At 41.9% G+C, this 21,373-nt stretch overlaps 1 pseudogene; it reads left to right on the plus strand.

Annotated features, from left to right (window-relative positions):
- Positions 1-1,066: 1,066 nt before the first annotated feature.
- Positions 1,067-16,331, plus strand: LOC113920423 (annotated as a pseudogene).
- Positions 16,332-21,373: the final 5,042 nt, after the last annotated feature.

Here is a 21,373-nt window from a genome sequence, read left to right on the forward strand (position 1 = left end):
GAAAATCCAATTGGCTTCGTTAACAATTCATGAATTGGGCAGCATTCCTTCCGGCAAGTAGAGAGATGCTCTGAGGAGTTGTACAAAATAGAGGGTTTTTATAGGAAGGAGGGTGGGGCAAAGAGCTATTAGTAAAAGAAATAAAAAGGATTATTTCAGGCAAGGTCACCTTCCCTGAAGGGGAAGGGCAGTGGCTTTTATTAGTTGGCTGACCTCATCTTCCTTTGGGGGATGGAGAGGGCCCCAGTGGCAGATTACCTCTGATGCTGATCAGAAAATTCCTTACAATTTCTGGGGGAGGCACAGGTTAGGTACTAAGTCCTGGTTTGGTGACTTGGCCTGAGTGCTGCCATTTTGGACTGTGGTTTTATTTCAACAGGGGTATGTTTTCACTTGGTAATGTCTAATGGTTTACATTCATAGTAGTTTGAGGGGCACCTGGGTGGCTCAGTTGGTTAAGCGGCTGCCTTCGGCTCCGGTCATGATCCCACGATCCTGGGATCGGGCCCTACTGTCGGGCTCCCTGCTCAGCATGGAGTCTGCTTCTTCCTCTCCCTCTGCCTGCCTCTCTGCCTGCTTGTGCTCTCTCTATCAAATAAATAAATAAAATCTTTTTTAAAATAAATAAATAAATAAAAAATAAATAAATTCATAGTAGTTTGAAACTCAATGTAAAGACTAAGGAAGTTGTGCCCTTTTATATTTGAAAAATAACAATCGATGACTGCACAAATTGTTTTGAAGTATGCCTCCCTTAAAATAGGCTTGTTCACACTACACTTGCTTGTATTTCTCTTAAATGACAAGAAAAATTCATATTTGTCCGTAGAACATGATGAGGGTAAACTTCCAAAGGGAGATCTGATTAGTTACAGAAAGCAGAGTAAATATACCACAATAGAACCAGAAATAGGGAAATAGAAACTTACAAAGCCTCTACTCCCTTTGTGCCGCCTCTCCCCCTTTCTCCCAGCCCCTTTGACTTGCCCCTCTCTTCTTCTCTTGTCCTAGAATTAGCATGGAAGCACCTCAAAATAACTGAACTCAATTTCCCTTTAATAAGGCGATGAGGAGGCTAAAGCTCATAGAGGCTGGGAGACTCACCCTAAAGTCTTTGAAGCCGGAAGTTGTGGTAAAAAGAGACCAAGTTTGGAAACCAAACAGAATCTGGGTTTGAATTCTGGTTTGGGCACTTATCCGCTCTCCAGGCAATTTTCTTAACTTCTGTGAGCCACAATTTCCTACTCTATAAAATGAGGATAACAAGATTTAATTTAGAGGGTACTTGTACCATTATTAACTTTCAGAAAGAAAGGTGTCTAAGACATAGTATGTTTTTTGCATACGTTCATATAGTTCCTCTTGTTTAAAAAAAAAAAGAAAAGCATTTATAAAAATTAAAACCTCAAGGGCTGGAGTTGAAATAGTCTTGAACAGAGAACTTGTTTTGATGTACCTAGAGATAAATATGAACCTCTTGGATTGGAGTGGAGGTGTAGAGTGGTGAAGTATGCTTATATACAAACAAGGAAACAAATGGGAGTCAAGGTGGTCTTAAGTGTCTTATTCTGAGACACATAATTCTGAAATGAAGAGCCTACATGCAATTAGGAGAGAGTAGAAGGAAAAAGCTAGTTTTTGTAGAAGAGGTCAAGAACAGTAGCTGAGCTGGTTGAGCTGGTTAGAAAGTTGGCAGCTAAAACAACAATGACCAGACACAATGGCACTGAAATCAGAAAGGAGTATACACCCCCAGACATGAGACAATGGGTTGTAAGAGACAGCACCACCATAACTGAGGTATTGGGTACCTCAGGTAGCTGGGAGGTTTAGTGCACCCACTTAATGGAAAGAGATCATTGATGTGTTTAACCTGAAAAAAAAAAGAAGTAGCTATATGGGTTTGAGAGATAGAAAATAATTTAAGCAAGAAGGCAATGCCTCTACCATTTCAAGTCACGGATGAGCAAAGCCTATGTTCTGAATCAGTCTCAGTTCCTGAACGCTTTTCACAGAGTAAGCATCGCCCTACCCTGAGTGGGATGTGGGATTCTGGGATTTAATGATAACACCATTTTCATAGCAGCCAAACTCAGTCAGAGAAACCCATCTATTCTGACACGGAGGGAGTAGTTGGCCACACTGAACATACTGAGATATGTCAGTCTCCATTGTGAGCCTGCACAGGAGAGTTTTAAGGGCATTCACAATTTTCTCCTTTTATGCTGTTTTCACTGTGTGGAGAAGTTTAGGCTGAAAGTTTAGAATCCCAAGGAAGCAATTGTGAATGAAAGGGGAGTGAAAACATATGTCTCAGAAGGAAGAGGTTAATACCATAAATCTAAACCAAGAGAACAAAGCAATGGAAAACTGCCTTTGAATTTTCCTATCCACCTATGCCTTTTACTCACAGACTCCTGTGCACTCCAGGATATGTCAGGTGCTCATGAACCAGCAATGAGATGAAGAAAGGGATATTCCCAAGAAAAAGTAGAAATCTGGGCAAAGACCAGGACCAAGGGTTACAGACACATCCCTTTGTCTTTGTTATTCTACATATATACTTTGAAGCAGCAAAGTATATACTTGTGTTCCATCAAGGAGGGGGTCCCCATTTAAGATCATTTAAGATTTTATGCTTGGGCACCTGGGTGGCTCAGTCATTAAGCATCTGCCTTTGGCTCAGGTCATGGTCCCAGGGTCCTGGGGTCGAGTCCCACATCGGGCTCCCTGCTCCGCGGAGAGCCTGCTTCTCCCTCTCCCACTCCCCCTGCTTGTGTTCCCTCTCTCGCTGTGTCTCTCTCTGTCAAATAAATAAATAAAATCTTTAAAAAAAAAGATTTTATGCTTTTCTGGCTTCTAGGTCTACAATTTGAGAGTTTAATTTCCTTCTCAGCCCCTGAGATTTCTATATTCCCCAGGCCCTGCATAAAAGTGGCCTTTTAGAAGTAATTGAGAGTCCTTGACAGTTGTTCTCGGTGCCTCCATGTTGGCTTTGTTGCCCAGGGGATGTAGGAAATTTCTAGAGGATTCTGGTTCTCTTGGGCAGCTCAGGGACAACACTTGCCAGGTGCTCCAGTGATCCCATGTCTTATGTCACAGTCTAGCTGCAGCTTTCCATCTTATGATAGGTTACATCCATTGTATATGACAGAAAATAGATTCATGCCATCTGGCTTAGCTCAACAACCATCGACTCTTTTATGTGTTAGGTTCATGCTCAGCTTGGTGGGTATGAGTTTGTGAGATATAACGCTCTCTGCTAAGGGCACTTAAACTTCCCAACAAATTCCCTGAGTACAGATCTCTGCCCTGGCGTCATTTCCTGGGGACCCTTAACCTCAGATATTATTATTTCCATTTTCCAATGAAAAAAATGAGGTTTAAAGATCCTACATGTTTCTGGCAATACAGAAGTTTAGATAGAGTTTTAAAAAAATCCTTGCACGTAACAATTAAAAATGCCAGACAAAGTTCATTTTCATTTCTTTATATGCATTGTTGAGCTATCACAGAAGGGAGGCCGGAAATCCCTGGATATTACTACTGATTCCTGGACTAGAACTTCCAGTTCCATGGTTCAAGATTGGGCTGGGGACCAAACAGGAGACAGTTAAATCCACAATCAGAGCAGAAGAGCTGTTTTGTAGACCTTTTCGGTATTGAAAGATCAAGCAGGCACAAAATCAGTAAGGATAAAGATTTGAGAAACACTTATATAGTTAGATACGTATATAATCCTGGATCAAACAATTAGAGAATCCACATTCTTTTCAAGTACAAATAAAACATTTATGAAACTTGGCTACATCCTAAGCCATGAAGTAAGTTTTAAGCTTTTCAAAAAAATCAGTTTCATGCAGAACATGTTCTTTTACTACAAGTATGCTAGAAATTTGTAGAAACAAGATAACTAAAACCACTCCATACATTTGGAAAAATTTTAAATGCACCTTTCAATAACTTATGGATCAAAGAATAAATGAAAATGGATACTAGGAAACAATTGGAAGTACGTAATTATGAAAACATATATTAAAACATGGAATATAGCTAAAGGTCACTTAGAAGGAATTTTACAGCCTAAAATGCTTAAAACAGAAAAGATAAAAGGCTACAAATGAATGAGTTAAGAATCCATTTTAATCAAATGTAAGAAGTTAGAAAAAGAATAACAGAATAAACACATAAAAAGTATAAGTAACAAGTAATATAAATTAGCAGAAAGTAATGAGACTGGAAACAAAGATACTCTAAAGTGGATCAACAAAGACAAAAATCAATTCTTTTGAAAAACATCTAATAACATTCATTAAGAAAAAGAAAAGATAATAATAAGATTCAGAATGGGAAGATGGGCACTGTGTCTGTGTGCCAAAGATAAAAAGATAAAGAATGCTATAAAGCTATGCCAATAACTTTAAGATTTAGACAAAATATGCAAATTCCAAAAATACATAAATTGCCAAAACTGACTTGAGAAGAAATAGATAATGTAGAAAGTCCTAAAACTATTACAAAGATGTGACATTGGTAGTGAAAACTCTCTCTCCCCCTCCAAACATGACGGTAAAACCAGATGGCAGAACCAACGTTTTACCAAACAACTAATGATCAGGTAATTCCAATGTAACACCATCTCTTTAAGAGAAAGAAGAACCGTTCCTTGTTGCATATATCTGAGGAAAATTAAGCCATAACTCTATTATGGAATTCAACATTTCCATATAAGCTATTTGAAAATTGAATCTAGTAGTCTATAAAACCAACATCCATCATATCAAGTTGGGTTTGTTCCAGGAATGCAAATATGGTTCAACATAAAAAAAATCTATTACTATAACTTATCACATTAAGAGGTTAAAGGAGAGCAAATGATGTCTTAAAGCTGTAGATTCACATGCCTGAAGACACTTTTTTAAAGTTCTTTAACAATTCTAGAATTTGGACACCTAATCCCTGTCATGTTCTGAAAGCATTCAAGCTATTTAAGACAATGGGCTTCTTTAAAGTTTAAATGTTTTGTCTAATAACATTATTTTAAGCAATTGCCCATATTTCATCCAATCTATGGTTTTGTAGATGCACATTCTCTTATGTGTCATAAAGAAAAAAACAATTCTGGCAATTATAATTGTGAGACACCATTGATTCAAATATGTACCCAGTTTTAGAGATGTAAAATTGTGAAAATATGCATCTTAGAATGGATGTAATATTGGTGTATTTGTTAAAAGTTTAAATAATATTCTTCACTTATCAGGGAAGTGAAGGTTTATGTGAAAAAAGACAGTTATCTAAATGTTGGGTCTACAGATACCAAATGTCTGTATGTTTGGAAGCAACTAATATTTAGTGAAGAATATATCAAACAGATACAATCAAGGTCTCAATGTTTAGGAAAATTGTATATTCCTTTTTATACAGAATTATACACTTTTCATGAAATGAACATGAAAAAAATTCACATTTATAGAGGGTTAGTTTTCAAGCTTCCCACTTTGAAGAAAATGAAGACCTGTACATCTGACATCTTTGCTTACCAGGCCCTCCAAATTGGCAGCAAGAATACAGTGATAATCAAAAAAGATCTTTCTCTGCTAGCACCTCAGTGTTTCCCAGAAGACACCAATTTCTCATAGATCTATGTCTTGTACTTACTTCCAGATGGTAATGTGTTTTTTAACAAGCTTCTAAATCTTTCTTTTGCCCATGGGACTACACTTCAGAAGATTCTTGTCACATCTTGTTTTCTCAGTCTGGCAGATATGCACCAGGCCTGATGCATGACCATATCCATCAATTTGTGCCTGCCTGGTGGGTGTTAGGTAGAGTTCTTCTGAGTGGAGAGCCCCATCATCTGGCAAGTTCAAGTCCTACATTTTGTTCAAGAGAATATTGGTCTTCCCATAATGATATCTCTCAATTTGTAGGTCTTTAAATAGTCGTAAAAGGTGAAACCTACTTGGCTCTATTCTTTCTGATGGTCTATAGTTTCCACACCCCAGGGACTTGAATCTTTTAACCTTTCTTTTATGACTGTGCATTTTGGTTTTAAGCTTTCCTTCTTCCTGCTATCTTTGTTTTTTATTCTCCAGATAACCTGCTCTCATACTGACATTTAGCCCGGAATTATCTTCCCAACAGTTCATTTGTTCTCTTGTAGTGGAAAATCCACATAATACCTACTTTTTCTGGGAGGATTATCCTGAGAATCTTGTATCAATAAACTAGTGTTGTTAGAGATTATAATAGAGTTTGTCTGGTCTTGCTTCCTGAAAAATTAACTTGGAAATCTTTGGACTTTCCTGAGTGACAGGAGTGTCTTTGTTATTCATGGGGAGCCCCTCATCCGCACCTGAGCTTATGCTAATGAGGTGACTCAGGATGGGACTGGTCATGCCAGAGAGACCAACCATGTGATTAGAAGCCTAGGGCTCCAAGTCTTGTGACAGCAGCCTGACCTCCCCACTTCCAGGGAGGGGAAGGGGGCTGGAGATTGATTGAGTTCAACTTTGAAGCCAATGATTTAATCAACCATGCCTAAGTAATGAAACCCCAACAAAATTTCTGGACACTGAGGCTTCTGAGAGTAGCTTCTTGGTGGTGAATTGTTCTGGGAGGGGTGACAACCCCAATTCCATGAGACAGGACACAGAAGCTCTGTGTCTAAGACCCTCCAGACCTTGCCCTATGTGACTCTTCACTTGGCTGGTCCTGATTTGTATTCTTTTTCATAACTATAATTGTAAGTATAGCACCTTCCTGGGTTCTCTGAGTCATTCTAATGAGTTATCAAACCTTAGGGGGTGTTGGGATCCCCCCAAACTGGTAGCCAGTTAGTCGGAAGTGCAGGTGACCGAACCTGTGGCAGGCATCTGAAATGAGGACACTTGGGGACCATGCCCTTAACCCGTGCATTCTATGCTGACTCTGAGTGGCTAGCATCAGAACTGGATTGCAGTATTGCAGGGATGCGGGGGGAGGGGGGAGAGGCTTAATTTTATCAAGCCCGAATAACACTTTTGAAAGGTTATTTTTGTTATAGTGTCTATAAATAAAGAAATAAAAATTGATACCATAGTCTCATAACTTACATGCCCCATTGATCTACCAGCTACACTTGTTTCTTAGTTATTTTATGAGGCTGTTTCTCTGAAACTTTAAAGAGTTACTTTCACACTCCCTCCTGTGGCTTTAACTAGACATTCCTCAGAGGTATGCTTGGAGGAGCTGATCTCCTGCAGGGCCCAGAGTGGTTGGCCATACCCTGGTTTGGGGATCCAGAGAGTGGCTTGGGCAGAGGAGAGAGGGCCCAACATCATCTCATGGTATTCACGGGCCTGGGAACAGATGAAAAAGCCTGGGACTCCCTGCAGTGCTAGAAAATGCAAGCAAGGTGATCCAGCACCTGGAAATCCACCTCCCCCACTGCTGCCCACCTGATGGACAAAGGGTGGAGACGGGAATGGAATCTGTTTTGGAAAAGGGCAAGGGGCAGGGTTCCATAGCCTCAGGTGCTGCCCAGTGTGGGGCAGGGGAGGATTTGGCTGGGTCCCCATCTCTGTCCTCCCAGTTAGCATGCTTTGGGCCAAGGGCTGGTTTAGCAGACTCTTGCTGTCCTCTGAGTGACTGCTCTAGCATATGCAAGATACACAAGGGAGAACTTCCATTTATAGAGTCATCAGGGTCAAAAAGTCCAATTGGGTCAGAGGTCCATTTGCCCTGATCAGAAGAACTTCCACCATGAAAGAGAAGGAGCCATTAGACTCTTTAAACCTAATTTCAACTTTTATAAATGTTTGAAAGGTTTACAAAATGGTGTTCAATTTTTTATCACCCATTTGGGTGAACACGGTTCCTCCTCCATGGTGACTATCAAGCGGTAGAAAAGGAAGGTGGGACCACTAAGGCTTAAACCCTTAGAGGCATGCCATACACAGGGAGAGCCAGCTCCAGTTTCTCAATAAAGTTCTTGGAAAGGTTTTATTGAAGGGTTTTATGGAAAGTCACTATTAAATACTTTGTCTGTTACTTCCTATCTTATTTTTCTTGATATAACTATATGATGTAATATGAAGAAAATGTCATGTTTTTACCAAGCCCCATAGAATTGTCCCTGGCTCCCCTCTGCTTAGCTCCACATGCTGCATTAATATCATTCTCCATGGGACTGTGAGAGGAAGCGCCTGGGGGCCCCAGCTCTTCACACCGTCATGAACGCCCCCTACTCACACGAGATTCACTGGTATTTTAGGGAAACTCAAGACTGTGACCAGTGAGTTCAGTTGTCCTCCCTGCTTTACATTGGGAAAAATCTGTGTATGTTTCCTCCCCCCAGGAGCCGCTAGGTAATCAGAGCAATAGCACATAAAAAATCTCAGTGGATTCTGGTGTGATATAGAGTAGCGAACACAGGTCAATATACAGGCTTAATACATTTTTTTAAAAGATTTTATTTATTTATGAGAGAGAGAGAGAATGAGAAAGAGAGAGCACTTGGGGGGGGGAGGGTCAGAGGGAGAAGCAGACTCCCTGCCGAGCAGGGAGCCTGATGTGGGACTCGATCCAGGGACTCCAGGATCATGACCTGAGCCGAAGGCAGTCACTTAACCAACTGAGCCACCCAGGCGCCCCAGGCTTAATACATTTTTAATTTTAAAAAGTCAGAAAGCAACACAGTTGTGTTACGTTACTAACATAATGTAAATGACAGCTGGGGTCACCTGGTCCTCCGAGTTTAAATGCCATCCTTCCAATGGTAAGAAATCCAGTTAAGCAAGGAGGTGGTTTCCTGAAAGTTCCCTCAGCCTGATCCCACAGGGAACTCAGGAGAATGTATTTCACTGTGAAGCCCATCCACCTTGAGACCAGCGGGGTTTCTGTACTCTTCACCAGTCAGCCATTAGCTGGGGGACCAAGCAGATTTTTCTATATTCATTGGCCATTCGGGCTTCTTTTTCTATGTACTGCCTGTTCCCGTTTTCCCCTTCGTTTCCCCACCTACTAAATGAGCACACTCTCCCACCATCCCCGGACAGGCTGGCTCAGGGGGTTTCCTAAACAGGTGCCTCCCTGATAGAAATCTGGTACCAGCTACTAAAACAATCCCCCCGCCACCCGCTATCTAAGAAATGAAAGAAGAGAAAACAATAAAGGAGCGAAGAGAGGGAGGCTGTGGCAGGTGCTTAGGAGAGCCCTGCCCACGTCCGCTGGGAGTCTGTTGCTCTGGGGCTGAGACTAGTAATGACTCAGACCCACAGCCTTCTCTGAACTTCTGCCTGCCGGATTGGAGCTAACTCTCCAGGCCTGCCTGGAAAGCTGTCCCCCAGGCCACCCCGGTGACTAGAGAGGGTTCCAGTAGCTCTGCTCCCTGGACTGAATATATGTGACTGTGCTTGAAACGTCTGACTTATGAGTTTTTAAATCTCTAGGCATGGGACTCATTACCATGAATTCATCAGTGTCACCTCCAAATGGCACTGAAAGTACAATCGTTTTAATGTCCACACTAACCCCATGAGATAAATGGGGTGGGGACAGAGTGGTTGGAACTAGAACTCCAGAACTTTTGAACTGGAAGGGACTTGGAGATTATAGTCTAATCCCTTCATTTTACAATGAGGAAACTGAAGTCCAAAGAGGGAAAAATGATCTCCTCCCGGTGAGTGAGGTTCTGTGGTGAGGGAGGGGACAGGTTTAAAGCCAGAGCTGAAGTCGGATGCTTGTCTGGTTCTCCTTTCCAGTGAAGGATGGAATGGAGAAGAGCATTTCAGGCTTTTGTTATGAGTCCAAGTTAGTTGCCCACAATTCCTGGAAAGGGTCTTCTTCATTAAGGAGGTGCAGGGGAAGACGGAAAGATACAGGTTCGAGAGAGATTCAGGAGGTAGTAGCAATATTTGATGACCAACTGGATAAGAAAGGAGAGAAAGAGAGAGATGACAGACAACTCAGAAATTTCTGATTTTTTAAAAGATAGATAGTAACTCATTGTAATAAGGAATATTGAACAAAAAGCAAATATTAAAGATGAGTTCATTTGAGATATACTGAGTTGTTATGTTTTCAGGACCTTGAGATGAAAATGTCTTTTAAAGATAGGAAACTGGGTCTGGGTGGGATTAGTGCTTGGGAATATTTTTGGATACCAGCAGGTAACACTAGGTCATAATTCATTTGTTCCTCTATCCCTGGACACGTCTTAAGAAACTGGTTTTAAGGTAGTCACCTACTCAAATCTGTGTGCCTCTTTCCCAGAAGATAAACTACACTAAAGGGAAGAGAAAATACAACCCTGAGAGAATTGCTCAAAATCATGCTTGCTGGGAATTAAGACAATTGAGGTTAGATATGACCATTGAAACTTCCTTAGATGAGATCAATGAATAATTGAAGATCTCAATTGAAGATCCCAAAGATCAAGAGTTCTGTTCCAAAAGAGGAATAATATATTTATTTTTAAAAACATTCCCTTTGTGGACAAAAATACCCGTGTCCTCCATTTTGACAAAATGAGCTGGATTATCTGACAGTGAACAATTCCATTTTTAGTAGAAGACCAGAAGCAACGAGGGTCATTTCAGAATGTTGTTTAACATGTTTTTAGATAGGAAAGAAAATGACAGGTCCTTCCTCCTTCTAAAAAAATCCCTTTTAAAAAATTCCTTTCAAATGGACTATATCTTTTGTTGACTTGAGCTTTCTATTCCACTGGATGAAAATAATCAAAGTAAGGTTTATTCCAGACCCAAGGGTCCTAAGCCAAGGCAGCAGCTGAAGCCACAGAAGTAGCTGAGATTATCCAAAGGGAATCTGGAACAGAAGACAAGAAGTAGAATTCTGGTGTAAGAGACAGCTCTTGAATTTGTCTTTCCAGCATCCATTCTCCCTTCTTTGGCTAACAACATACTATGTCCTCTGGGGAGCACCTCCATCCCAATATCCCTCACTTCAACTTGTTCATGTAGAAATGGCCCCACATTCTGGACCCAGGATTGGGCACACCACTCAGAGCCCTGCACCCCCCAGTCACAGTTGTGGATTCAAGGAGGAGTGCCTGACTCACTGGTCCAGGGAGACATCACTCTAGATCTTCTGCTAAAACCATTTGGGAAAAAGGGCTCTTTGTCTGCTGGAATTGCTGTACTGGTGGGAATATGAACAGGAAATTGCTCTTGGCCAACTAATCACCGCAGGGAGATCTTGCCTGAGAGAGAAGCAGTGGGAACAGAGCTATGAGAATGAGAGAGCTCCTGAGTGAGCAAACCCTGGCGCCCAAAATCATGGACACATTGTGACAAAGCTAGCTCTGTGTTTGAACTTTCTGTCTGAGCCAATACATTCTTTCTCCTATTAAAGGCCATTTCAACTGTGACCAAAAACAAAACAAAAAAAAACAAAAAATCATGACTAAAGCACTTAAGCTTAACATTTAAAATATGTTTCTTAAGCTTCGGTCTCTGAATTTTGCATTTACACACCCACAGTGATACAGTAGATTGATTAGCCTGACATTATCCTGCTTAGCCCCCTTTCTCCAGTGCAGAGCTGGAAAGGTGGAAACCACAGGTCCCACTCCCTTTGAAGCCAGGATTCTGCATGAAGACCTAGGCTCTGCCAGGAAGACGAGCTTGGGAGAGACCCTGATTGGAAATTGGGTCACCCGAAGACAGTGGACCTCGTGAGGGACTTGATCCGGTTGGAGTTACATGGGGAGAGAAGCTTGGGCTGCAGGGCGCCACTTTGCTGGCACGGTCCCTGCTAGAGCTGCTACAGTTTTGGGGCCAGCATCTCGGTGGGGGCTTTTCTCTGGGGGCTCTCTCAGCAGGCAGAGGCAGAGCAGTTCTATTGTGTGTTTAGGGTTCCTGGAAGTTTCGCACTCCCAACCTTTACATGAACTGTCTGTGCTCTCAGGAAAAGCCCCTTTTTGACTCCCCTAGCTGGAGCGTATTCTCCAGTTTGTTACAAACAACCTTGATCAATACCATGCAAAATACATGTTTCTAGGGAAACAAACCATAGGCTTTGTCCATTTTTCAACAGGTTTTGTAATCCAGAAAAGGCAACACATTTGTTGGCTTGAGGGATGGAAAATGGAGGAGGGACCACTGAAAAGGAACAGGAAGATCTATGAGGGAAGTGTTCAGCAGGCCATTTAGAAGAGGATAAATCAGCAGAATCAACTGTTGCAGAGGAGTGAAATGCTGAAATTAGGCCACTGCACTTGGCAGTTTCAGGAGAGTAGAGGGGCAGAATTCTAATTGCCAGAGTGAACTGAGAAGTGAATGAATGATAAGAAAGTACAGGGAGTATAGAATATTTTTGGAAGCAAACACGTTGTGAAGTGAAGAACGGGGATGACAAATTGATTCTCAGGAAGAAGGAGAGTTGTTTTTCTTTCCTTCTTTTCTTCCCTTTTTAGTTCATACACTGAAGATAAAGAGCCACTGGAGCAGAGAGATTGGAGATAAAAGGAAGAGGGAGTAATTGATAAAGCTAAATCCCAGAGGAGGGCAGGGGGACTGGATCCTGAGCACAGGGGGCCCAGCTCACTCCCGACAGGAGGAAGCACTGCTTGGAGGATAGGCCAACAGGGATGGAGGTGGAGATAGCTGAGAAGTCCGAGAGAAGTTGTGGACTCTGTACAGGCTGGCTTCTCTCTCTCGACGGAGTAGGAGGCAGGCCACCCGCTGAAGGGTGGCGACAGGGTCTGTGTGATGAACTGCGGAGGCTGCTTTGGGGCGTGGGGAAGACACTGGATGTGTCGGACTTGGCCAACAGCAGGTGACAGAAAACCTCGCTCCAACTGACTGGAACAAAAAAGAAACACCAGATTCATGCACTGAAAAGTCCAAGGACAGGGCTGCATCTAGGAGTTCAAACAATGTCATCAGAACTTGGTTTCTTTCCCACTCTCTGTGAATGTTGGCTCCGATCCTCAGATGCCACTGCCCAGTCCCTGACAATGGACTCCTCTTGGGATCGAGTACAGCAAAAAAGGAGAGGTTTCTTCCTGGATTGGGGATGCCTGAATCCTGGCATGGGCCTGGACTAGACTAATCTGGGTCTTAAGCGCATCCTTGACCCAATCACGGTGGCCCGGGATTTGAATTACTCTAATTGGCTAGCCCCATGACATGTGACCTCCTCTGGTCCAATCATTGCAGCAAATGCATTTCGGCGGGACTGAAGAGCCAGCCCTAAAGACTGTGCAGGAACCACATGCAAACCAAATTTCCCTGAAGGGCGAAGAGGAAGGTGGGAAAATCACTGTAGGGGAGACAAGGACCGTTAGCGCAAACTACAGGCATTGGTTTAGGACAAGGAGGGCTCAAATGCCAGGGAGGTACTTAGGATGACTGACAGTCTGAAACAGCCCCGCGGGGACCCAGAAGAGGAGACAGTGAAATATGAATAAAAGGGTTGTGAGGAGGGCCCCGAGATTAGCAAAATAGACAGACAGACTTGTTGAGTCAGCACCCTTACGAGACATTTTTTCCTTTCTCTTTTCTTTCCTTCTTCTTTTTCTTTATTTCTCTTTTCTTATTTTCTTTCTTTCTTTTTTTCTTTCTTTCTTCTTTCTTTCTTTCTTTCTTTTTTCTTCTCTTTCTTCTTTTCTTTCTTTCTTTCTTTCTTTCTTTTTCTTCCTTTCTTCTTCTTTCTTTCTTTTCCTTTTCTTTCTTCTTTCTTTCTTCTTTTTCTTTCCTTCCTTCTTTTCTTTCCTTTCTTTCTTTCTTTTTTCCTCCTTCTTTTCTTTCTCTTTCTTTCTTCTTTCTTTCTTTTTCTTTCTTTCTTTCTTTTTTCCTTCCTTCCTTCCTTCCTTCCTTCCTTCCTTCCTTCCTTCCTTCCTTCCTTCTTCTTTCTTTCTTTCTTTTCTTTTTCTTTCTTTCTTCTTTCTTTTCTTTCTTTCTTCTTTCTTCTTTCTTTCTTTCTTTCTTCTTCTCCTTTCTTTCCTTCCTTCCTTCCTTCCTTCCTTCCTTCCTTCCTTCTTTCTTTCTTTCAAGAAGCACTTGGTAGCCAGCCCCACAGTATAAGGGGAGGAAGCAGAAATGTTAATAGACATACATCCACTGCAGACAGAGCAGCCAGGTTGCTGAGTGCTCTGCCTCAGCGACAGTGCGTGATTCATGGGAAATTCCTGGCTTAGCCTTGAAGGCGCTCGTTTGGGACACACGCAGACGGGAGAAGAGGAGCAGACGTGGCCCACAGCTTCTTGTGCAGGCAAATTTACTCCTGGGAAAAATGTAATGACATGCTTTGGAATGATTCCCCAAACAGAGAGGAACAAGTGAGGGATTGTGACATGTGTGCGTTTTTGGATTTGATGTGTTCCTTTTAATCACATGCAGCTAAGCAGGTACTTAAAATAGCTGGGCCACCAGGGAATTGGCATGCCATTCACACAAACTCTGCTTTGAGTGTTAATTTGAAGTTGCTCCCTTTAGGGTATTCTTAATAGCAGCAATGTTTCTTAATTCCTGAACTTATCCCCACCCTCAGTCTCTATTTTTCTCATTCACTCCTTACAATAACCAAAATCTTCTCTACCACAGATCTATAGTTGAGTCAAGAAGCATCTAGCTTGGTGGTGAAATGGGAGTGAGGGTTCCCCAGTAATCCCTGTGGGACAACTTTGAGAATAGACAGGGAATACATCAGAGTTTTTGGATGGAATTAAGTAGGTATCATAGAAAGAGCAAGAGAATAAAGTTTTATGTGTCTGGTAGCATAATCTTTCTGGAGCACAGCTGACCAGAGTCTGCCCTCTGCTCACTCTTTTTTGTTTTTTCAAATTAGGTTTGTGCAAACACTCTTCATACCTACAGAATAAACTTCAGAACTAGGCATGATATTGTAGATCCTTCAACCTCTGTCCTCAAATTTTCCTTTCATTATTTTCATTTTTTATGTTTAAATATTAAAGATTTCAATGCATAGTAAAGTTCAGAGAAGAGGATAAGAGACACCCAATGCCCACAACAAAAATTAGACTGTTCATTGGTTTGTCGTATTTGTTTCACATCTTTGTGTAAAGAAAGTCTTAAGCAGACAAGACGGTGGTGGTGGTGGTGGCGCCTGGGGCCTTGGGCACCTTGCAGGCAGGTCGCACTGGGTGGCTCAGTGGCTGCTTGCCGTGCATGGCTTGGCCCCGGGTGGAGGCTGCCCTGCGATCTGGGCCCCTGGGCTGGGCGCCAGCCACCAGAAGGTTGCCCAAATGAGGGGCTACAGCTCTGAGATAAGGACGGGCTGCAGGTAGGGTACCTGGAGGAGGAGAACCAAGGAATTGTGGTGCTTGGAATAAATAGAGCTTATGGCAAAAATTCGTTCAGTAAAAATCTGATAAAAACGCTCTCAAAAGCTATAGATGCTTTAAAATCTGATAAGAAAGTGAGGACAGTGCGGCGTCTGGGTGGCTCAGTTGGGTAAGCATCTGACTCTTGATTTCCGCTCAGGTCATGATCTCAGGGTTATGAGACCCAGCCCCACTTGGGATGCTGAATGTGGATCCTGCTTAAAATTATCTCTCTCCCTCTGCCCCCCGCCTGTCTCCCTCTCTAAGAGTGAAAAAAAGAGAAAGAAAGAGAAGAAAGAAAGAAAGAAAGAAAGAAAGAAAGAAAGAAAGAAAGAAAGAAGAAAGAAAGAAAGAAAGAAAGAAAGAAAGAAAGAAAAAAAAGAAATAAAGAAAGAAGAAAGAAAGAAATAAATAAAGAAAGAAAGAAAGAAAGAAAGAAAGAAAGAAAGAAAGAAAGAAAGAAAGAAAGAGAAAAAAGAGAGGAAGGAAGGGAGAAAGAGAGAAAATGTGGACCATAATAGTCAGGAGAAAAGTCCCAGAGATATTCTGTGCTGGTGTGGACCTTATGGAGAGTGAGAGCATCAAAATGAATCTCAGTGAAGTTGGTCCTTTGTCTCCAAAATAAGAGCAGTGTTTAATGAAATCGGTGGGCGCCCAGTGACCATAGTGGGCTATCGGGATGTCCCTGGCCAAACAGCTCATCTTCTCTGCATGGGTGCTTGATGGCCAAGAAGCCAAAGCAGTGGGCTTGATCAGCCATGTTCTAGAACAGAACCAGGAGGGGGACACTGCCCACTGCAAGGCTTTGGACCTGGCACAAGAGTTTTGACCTCAGGGACTTGTTGCGGTGAGAGTGGCAAAATTAGCAATTAATCAAGGGATGAAGGTTGATTTAGTAACAGGATTAGCTTGTTATGCTCAGACTATTTCAACAAAAAATAGGCTTGAAGGTCTTCTTGCTTTTAGGAAGAAAAGGTCTCCTCACTATAAAGGAGAACAGAAGAAACAGAAATCTTTAAAATGCCAGTGTAACAAATAGATGTACTTCTAGAAGTATGCTTCAGCACCTGGAATCCCAATGACCAAAGTGAAGAGCCAGTTATCCATGTAGTGAATTAAGCATCTGGTGTGGACCCATATGTGGACTTTGTTCAAATGTGTATCATTTCATATTCATTCAGTTTTATAAAGCTAGTCGTGTAAACTGTCAAAAACAGATTGAAAATTCAGTACACATTTTTAAACATCTCCTGTGTACAAGGTTTCTTGTTCTTAATTTTTTGTTTTGTTTTTTTTAATGTGAATAATTTATACATTGCACACTCTAGGAAATAATATTGCTTGTATGTCTACTCTGCCACAATATGAAATAAAATTATTTCTATATACCAAAAGAGAAAGAAAGACTCAAAGCAAGCAAGAAAGTCTTACAGACACAGTGAAAGCTTCTGCCACCATGCATCCCCATGTGAAGTTCAATGTCATGACCACTGTATTCGATCTCTGCTGTCCTAGAGGGAATCACTATCCTGAAGTTGTTCTGAGCCCTTGCCACCCATGTTTATGTTTTTGTTAATTATATGTTTCTATAGACACTGTATAGTATTATTCAAGATTTAAACTTCTATATCAAGTAAATTACCCTCTATGTATCATATTCTAACTTGCTTTTTAATTCAATGTTTTTGAGATTTTTCCATGTTCATAATGTAGATCTGATTCATCCATTTATTTCAACTGCTGTACTATATGTCAATGTATGGATATATCAGAATGTATCCATTCTCTTAATGATGAACATTTATTTTGTTTCTGTACAACAGGGCTGTGACAAGTGCCCTTAACCATGCTTCCTTGTGCACATATGTGAGTTCCTCTAGGGCAGTGATTTTTCAAAATTGTGTTCTGTCACATATTTTGAAAACAATACAGGGGTGCCTGGGTGGCTCAGTTGGTTAAGCGTTTGCCTTCAGCTCAGGTCATGACCTCAGGGTCTTGGGATCAAGTCCTGCATCGGGCTCCCTGCTCAACCGGGAGTCTGTTTCGCCCTCTGCCCACCCCCCAACCCCTCTCATGAGTATTCTCTCTCTCTTTCTCTCACAAAAAAAAATAAAATCTTTAAAAAAAGAAAACACTGTGCTCGCTTCGGCAGCACATATACTAAAAAAAAGAAAACACTACAGATAAGTGCAGAAAGAAGTGAAACAGAAAACATGAGTGTTAAAATTATTTAGCAAATCCCTCAAGAAATTGCCATCATAAGGCATAAGAGAATTTTCTCTCAGGTTTCACAGTTAAGAAACATTAAACAACTGATCCACTCTTTTTTTTTTTTTTCTGTCAACCTTGTAATAATTGGGGTGTGCTTTTTGCTTGGGCTGTTATGAAGCCTGGCACCAAATTTGTAGGCCACCCTGGGAATTCATAGCACCACATGGCATGTATTCTATGTTCTAATCTCTCCCTGGCTTAATTCTTTTTCCTCAGTTTTATCACCTTAAGTATTCTGTGTGTGTGTGTGTGTGTGTGTTTGTGTGTGTGTTTGTGTGTGTGTATGTGTGTGTGTGTGTGTGTGTGGTATATGTATGTGTATGCTTCCTGGAAACATTTGCGGAGTACAGCATAAATGAATCAATGAATAAATAACAGATTATTACAGCAAGACAGCAAGACTAGACAGGATAGAATGGGCAGATCAAATAATCTGTACCCATTACAGAAGTCTGCCTTAAAGCTGATTTTTGTCAAGACACATTCCTCTTGCATAAATAATGTAGCTCATAATTTCATAACTTTGGCATTTCCTAGTAGGGAACTCAGCTCATTCTAGCTCAGCCATCTCAAAGATTAAAGGTTTGATTTTCACTTTTCCTTACATTGATCAGAGTGTTGATATGTAAATCAAAAGGACAATTTGTGAGCTTGCAAATATCCAGCGGTTAGGGGCAGAAACAGAAAAAGCTGCCATAACTAACGTATCTGAAAGAAATCCACATAGTTAGTCAACGGATCCTTCTCTTTGAAAAACTACAAAGGGGAGCCTGGATGGCTCAGTCGTGAAGCATCTGCCTTCGGCTCAGGTCATGATCCCAGGGTCCTGGGATCGAGCCCCACATCGGGCTCCCTGCTCAGCGGGAAGCCTGCTTCTCCCTCTCCCACTCCCCCTGCTTGTGTTCCCTCTCTCACTGTGTCTCTCTCTCTCTGTCAAATAAATAAATAAAATCTTAAAAAAAAAAAAAGAAAAAGAAAAACTACAAAGTTCGGACCTGAGAATGCCATACGCTGCCTGCAAAAAGATTGTATGTAAATCACATGCAAATCACCCCCACTGTGTTGACAGTGACGGAGAGCAGTTATTGTTTCACATGCCCAGCTAACCAGAAATGGGGGTTGTAAGTAGTTCTTTAATAGTATTTTGGGAGCTAAGCTATTCTTTGGCCTTTACTGAATAGGACTTTTAAATGTCTCGCCCTGATTACCCTTTCGTGTTATGTGTCGGAATCTTTTTCCACCTCAATTTAAGGTCTTCTGATGTTCAGCCACTTCATTTCGTTATAAATGTACTATTTTTTTTCTTTTGTCATTATGGAAACTATCTGTCCTATAATGTAGAAGGTATTTTAAGTGGTTGCTTTTTTCCCTCTGACCTACTGTTCTGCTTCAGTTCTGTTTTACACATAGATTGCTTTGGCAGTTTTTAATAACTTGGCAGGTCAAAACAGTTTCTGGGAAAAAAAAACTTAAAAAAGGAAAAGCCAGTCAAACCAGAATTTTTTTTTGTCCCAAGTGACCTAACCAGTCGTGGCGATTGCTGTCATTTTCTGGTTTAGTGAACAATGAAGTAAAAATTAAATGAATATTAAAAACCCTACTTAAATTATTTTCACATGGATGGATTTTCTTGCCCCTCTAAATGTTGATTTCTCTTCATGTGATTCTATCTCATGCATTTTCAAAGTGCATTGGGTGTAGACAAATTGGCCCACTGGGTGAGTAGAGAGAGTCTGAAGGTCAGTGAGATTCCAAGTGCTGGTTACCTTGTTTAAATTACTAGCTGAATCTTGTGCCACACTCTGGGACAATTCATTTCTTTCCTTTACTTATGGCCCAAACCACATTATAGGAAGAGAATCGTCTGAGATCGTACTCTCCCAGTAGCAATTCTTGTTTTTCTTTTCAGAGAATTTGTCCACCAACATACTTTTTTTGTTGTTTTTTCTTTTTTCTTTTTTAAAGATTTTATTTATTTATTTATTTATTTATTTGAGAGAATGAGCGAGAGAGAGAGAGAGAGAGAGAGAGTACTTGAGCAGGGGCAGAGGGAGAGGAAGTGGGAGAAGCAGACTCTGCTGCTGAGCAGGGAGCCTGACATGGGGCTCGATCCCAGGACCGTGGGATCATCATGACCTGAGCCCGAAGGGAGAAGCTTAACTGACTGAGCCACCCAGGCACCCCACAAGCATACTTTTTACATAGCTGCCTCCTACAGCTTTTTTACCTCCTTAATAAAAATACCATTTCACCTGTGAGCACATACAGCATGCTTCAGAGTTTTCTATCTCAGTGCTATCAACATTTTGGGTTGGATAAATTTTTGTTGTGGGGGCTTCCTGTTGTCCATCGTGTAATGTTTAGCAGCATCCCTGGTCTCACCCACCAGATGCAGGTGGCACCCAACCCACCCCCAGTTGTGACAGCCAAAAATGTCTCCAGACATTGCCAAATGTCCCTGACGGGTGGGGGACTTCTTAAGATTGCCCCAGCTGAGGACTGCTAATCTGCTTTTCTTATCTGAGGAAAGCAAAGGGTGTTGCAAATGAGACCCCATGTCCAGGCACACAGGAAGGAATGTGGCTCTAGTGTGGCAGGGCCAGCCTCTGAGGAAGGTATGCAGGCCTCTTCAACTGACCCGCATAATGAAGCCAATCAGATAGGTCCAGGAACCCCCAATCCAGCTCTGCCCAGATCAGGACCAAATAGTCACTCTGTTGGGAATGTGTGTTGTTTCAGGCACTGGCTCTTACCCCTAATCCTCTGAGGCAGGTAATACTAACCAAGGTTTACAGGTGGGGAGACTGAGACTCAGAGAGGTTAAGTAAACTTGCCCCCTGGCAAGTTGGGGAATTCAGGATTCAAACACTGAGCAGTAGGATGGTAAACTTATAGTCTACCTCCTACCATGACACAGAAAGGTAGTAGGTGGGATCCAGGCCTGCAGGGGATGGCTGGGTTGCTCAGGGGGTCAAGCCAAGTCTTTAGAATCTGTTTCAAGAGAAAGAGAAGACGTGAGGTTGATTACAGTCAAGGGAAACTTTCGAAGAAAGAATTGAGGTGTTTAATGGGGAATTTTATTGTTTCTGCTGTATGTTGGATGCTAAGACCTCTCTACCGAATCCTCATAAAATCTCCACTAAAATATGTGTGTCACATTATTGCATCATGGAATTGGGTCAGCCACTGGAGATGGGTCAAGGTGCTAAGGTCTGCTCAGGGTGCGCAGGAGGAGTGGACGGAGGCAGCCCACGTGGGTGATAATGTGCCCACGTGGCACTGGTCCATTCAGCTGTTAGGATGATCATAACATTTTGTAGGAGAACCTGTTCTAACATATCACAGAAGAGCTGCAACAGAATCGCCAGGGGCTTCCTATAGACTCCACACTCTCTACTCACTGACAGCCAATCCTTGTCGCAAACTTATGAGGTGGGTGATTACTTTTGGCATTTGACAGTCACAGAAACTCAAACTCAGAGAGGTTAAAATGATGCAGGGATTAAGTAGCAGAGCAGACACGTTTAATCCATTTGTAATGGGCTACAAGCCAGCCCTTTTGCTTACTCCATCATGCTATCTACTGAGGAAGAAGAGTAGGACTGGGAATTTTCTTTGTTCTCAGATTTCTTCACTAGGCAAAGGTGTCCTGAATACTCTGCTGAGACGGAGACATGAGGATCCCTACAGGGGCTCCACATAGGCGAAGCCCCAGCCTCACTTTATGGGAGACCGAGCAGGCCCCCATCAGCCTGTATCTGTAATAATTGTTATATTTGTTATAATTTCTATAACTGTTATAATTCTTGT

The sequence above is a fragment of the Zalophus californianus genome, chromosome 3 (assembly GCF_009762305.2).
Source record: "Zalophus californianus isolate mZalCal1 chromosome 3, mZalCal1.pri.v2, whole genome shotgun sequence".
Classification (NCBI taxonomy): domain Eukaryota; kingdom Metazoa; phylum Chordata; class Mammalia; order Carnivora; family Otariidae; genus Zalophus; species Zalophus californianus.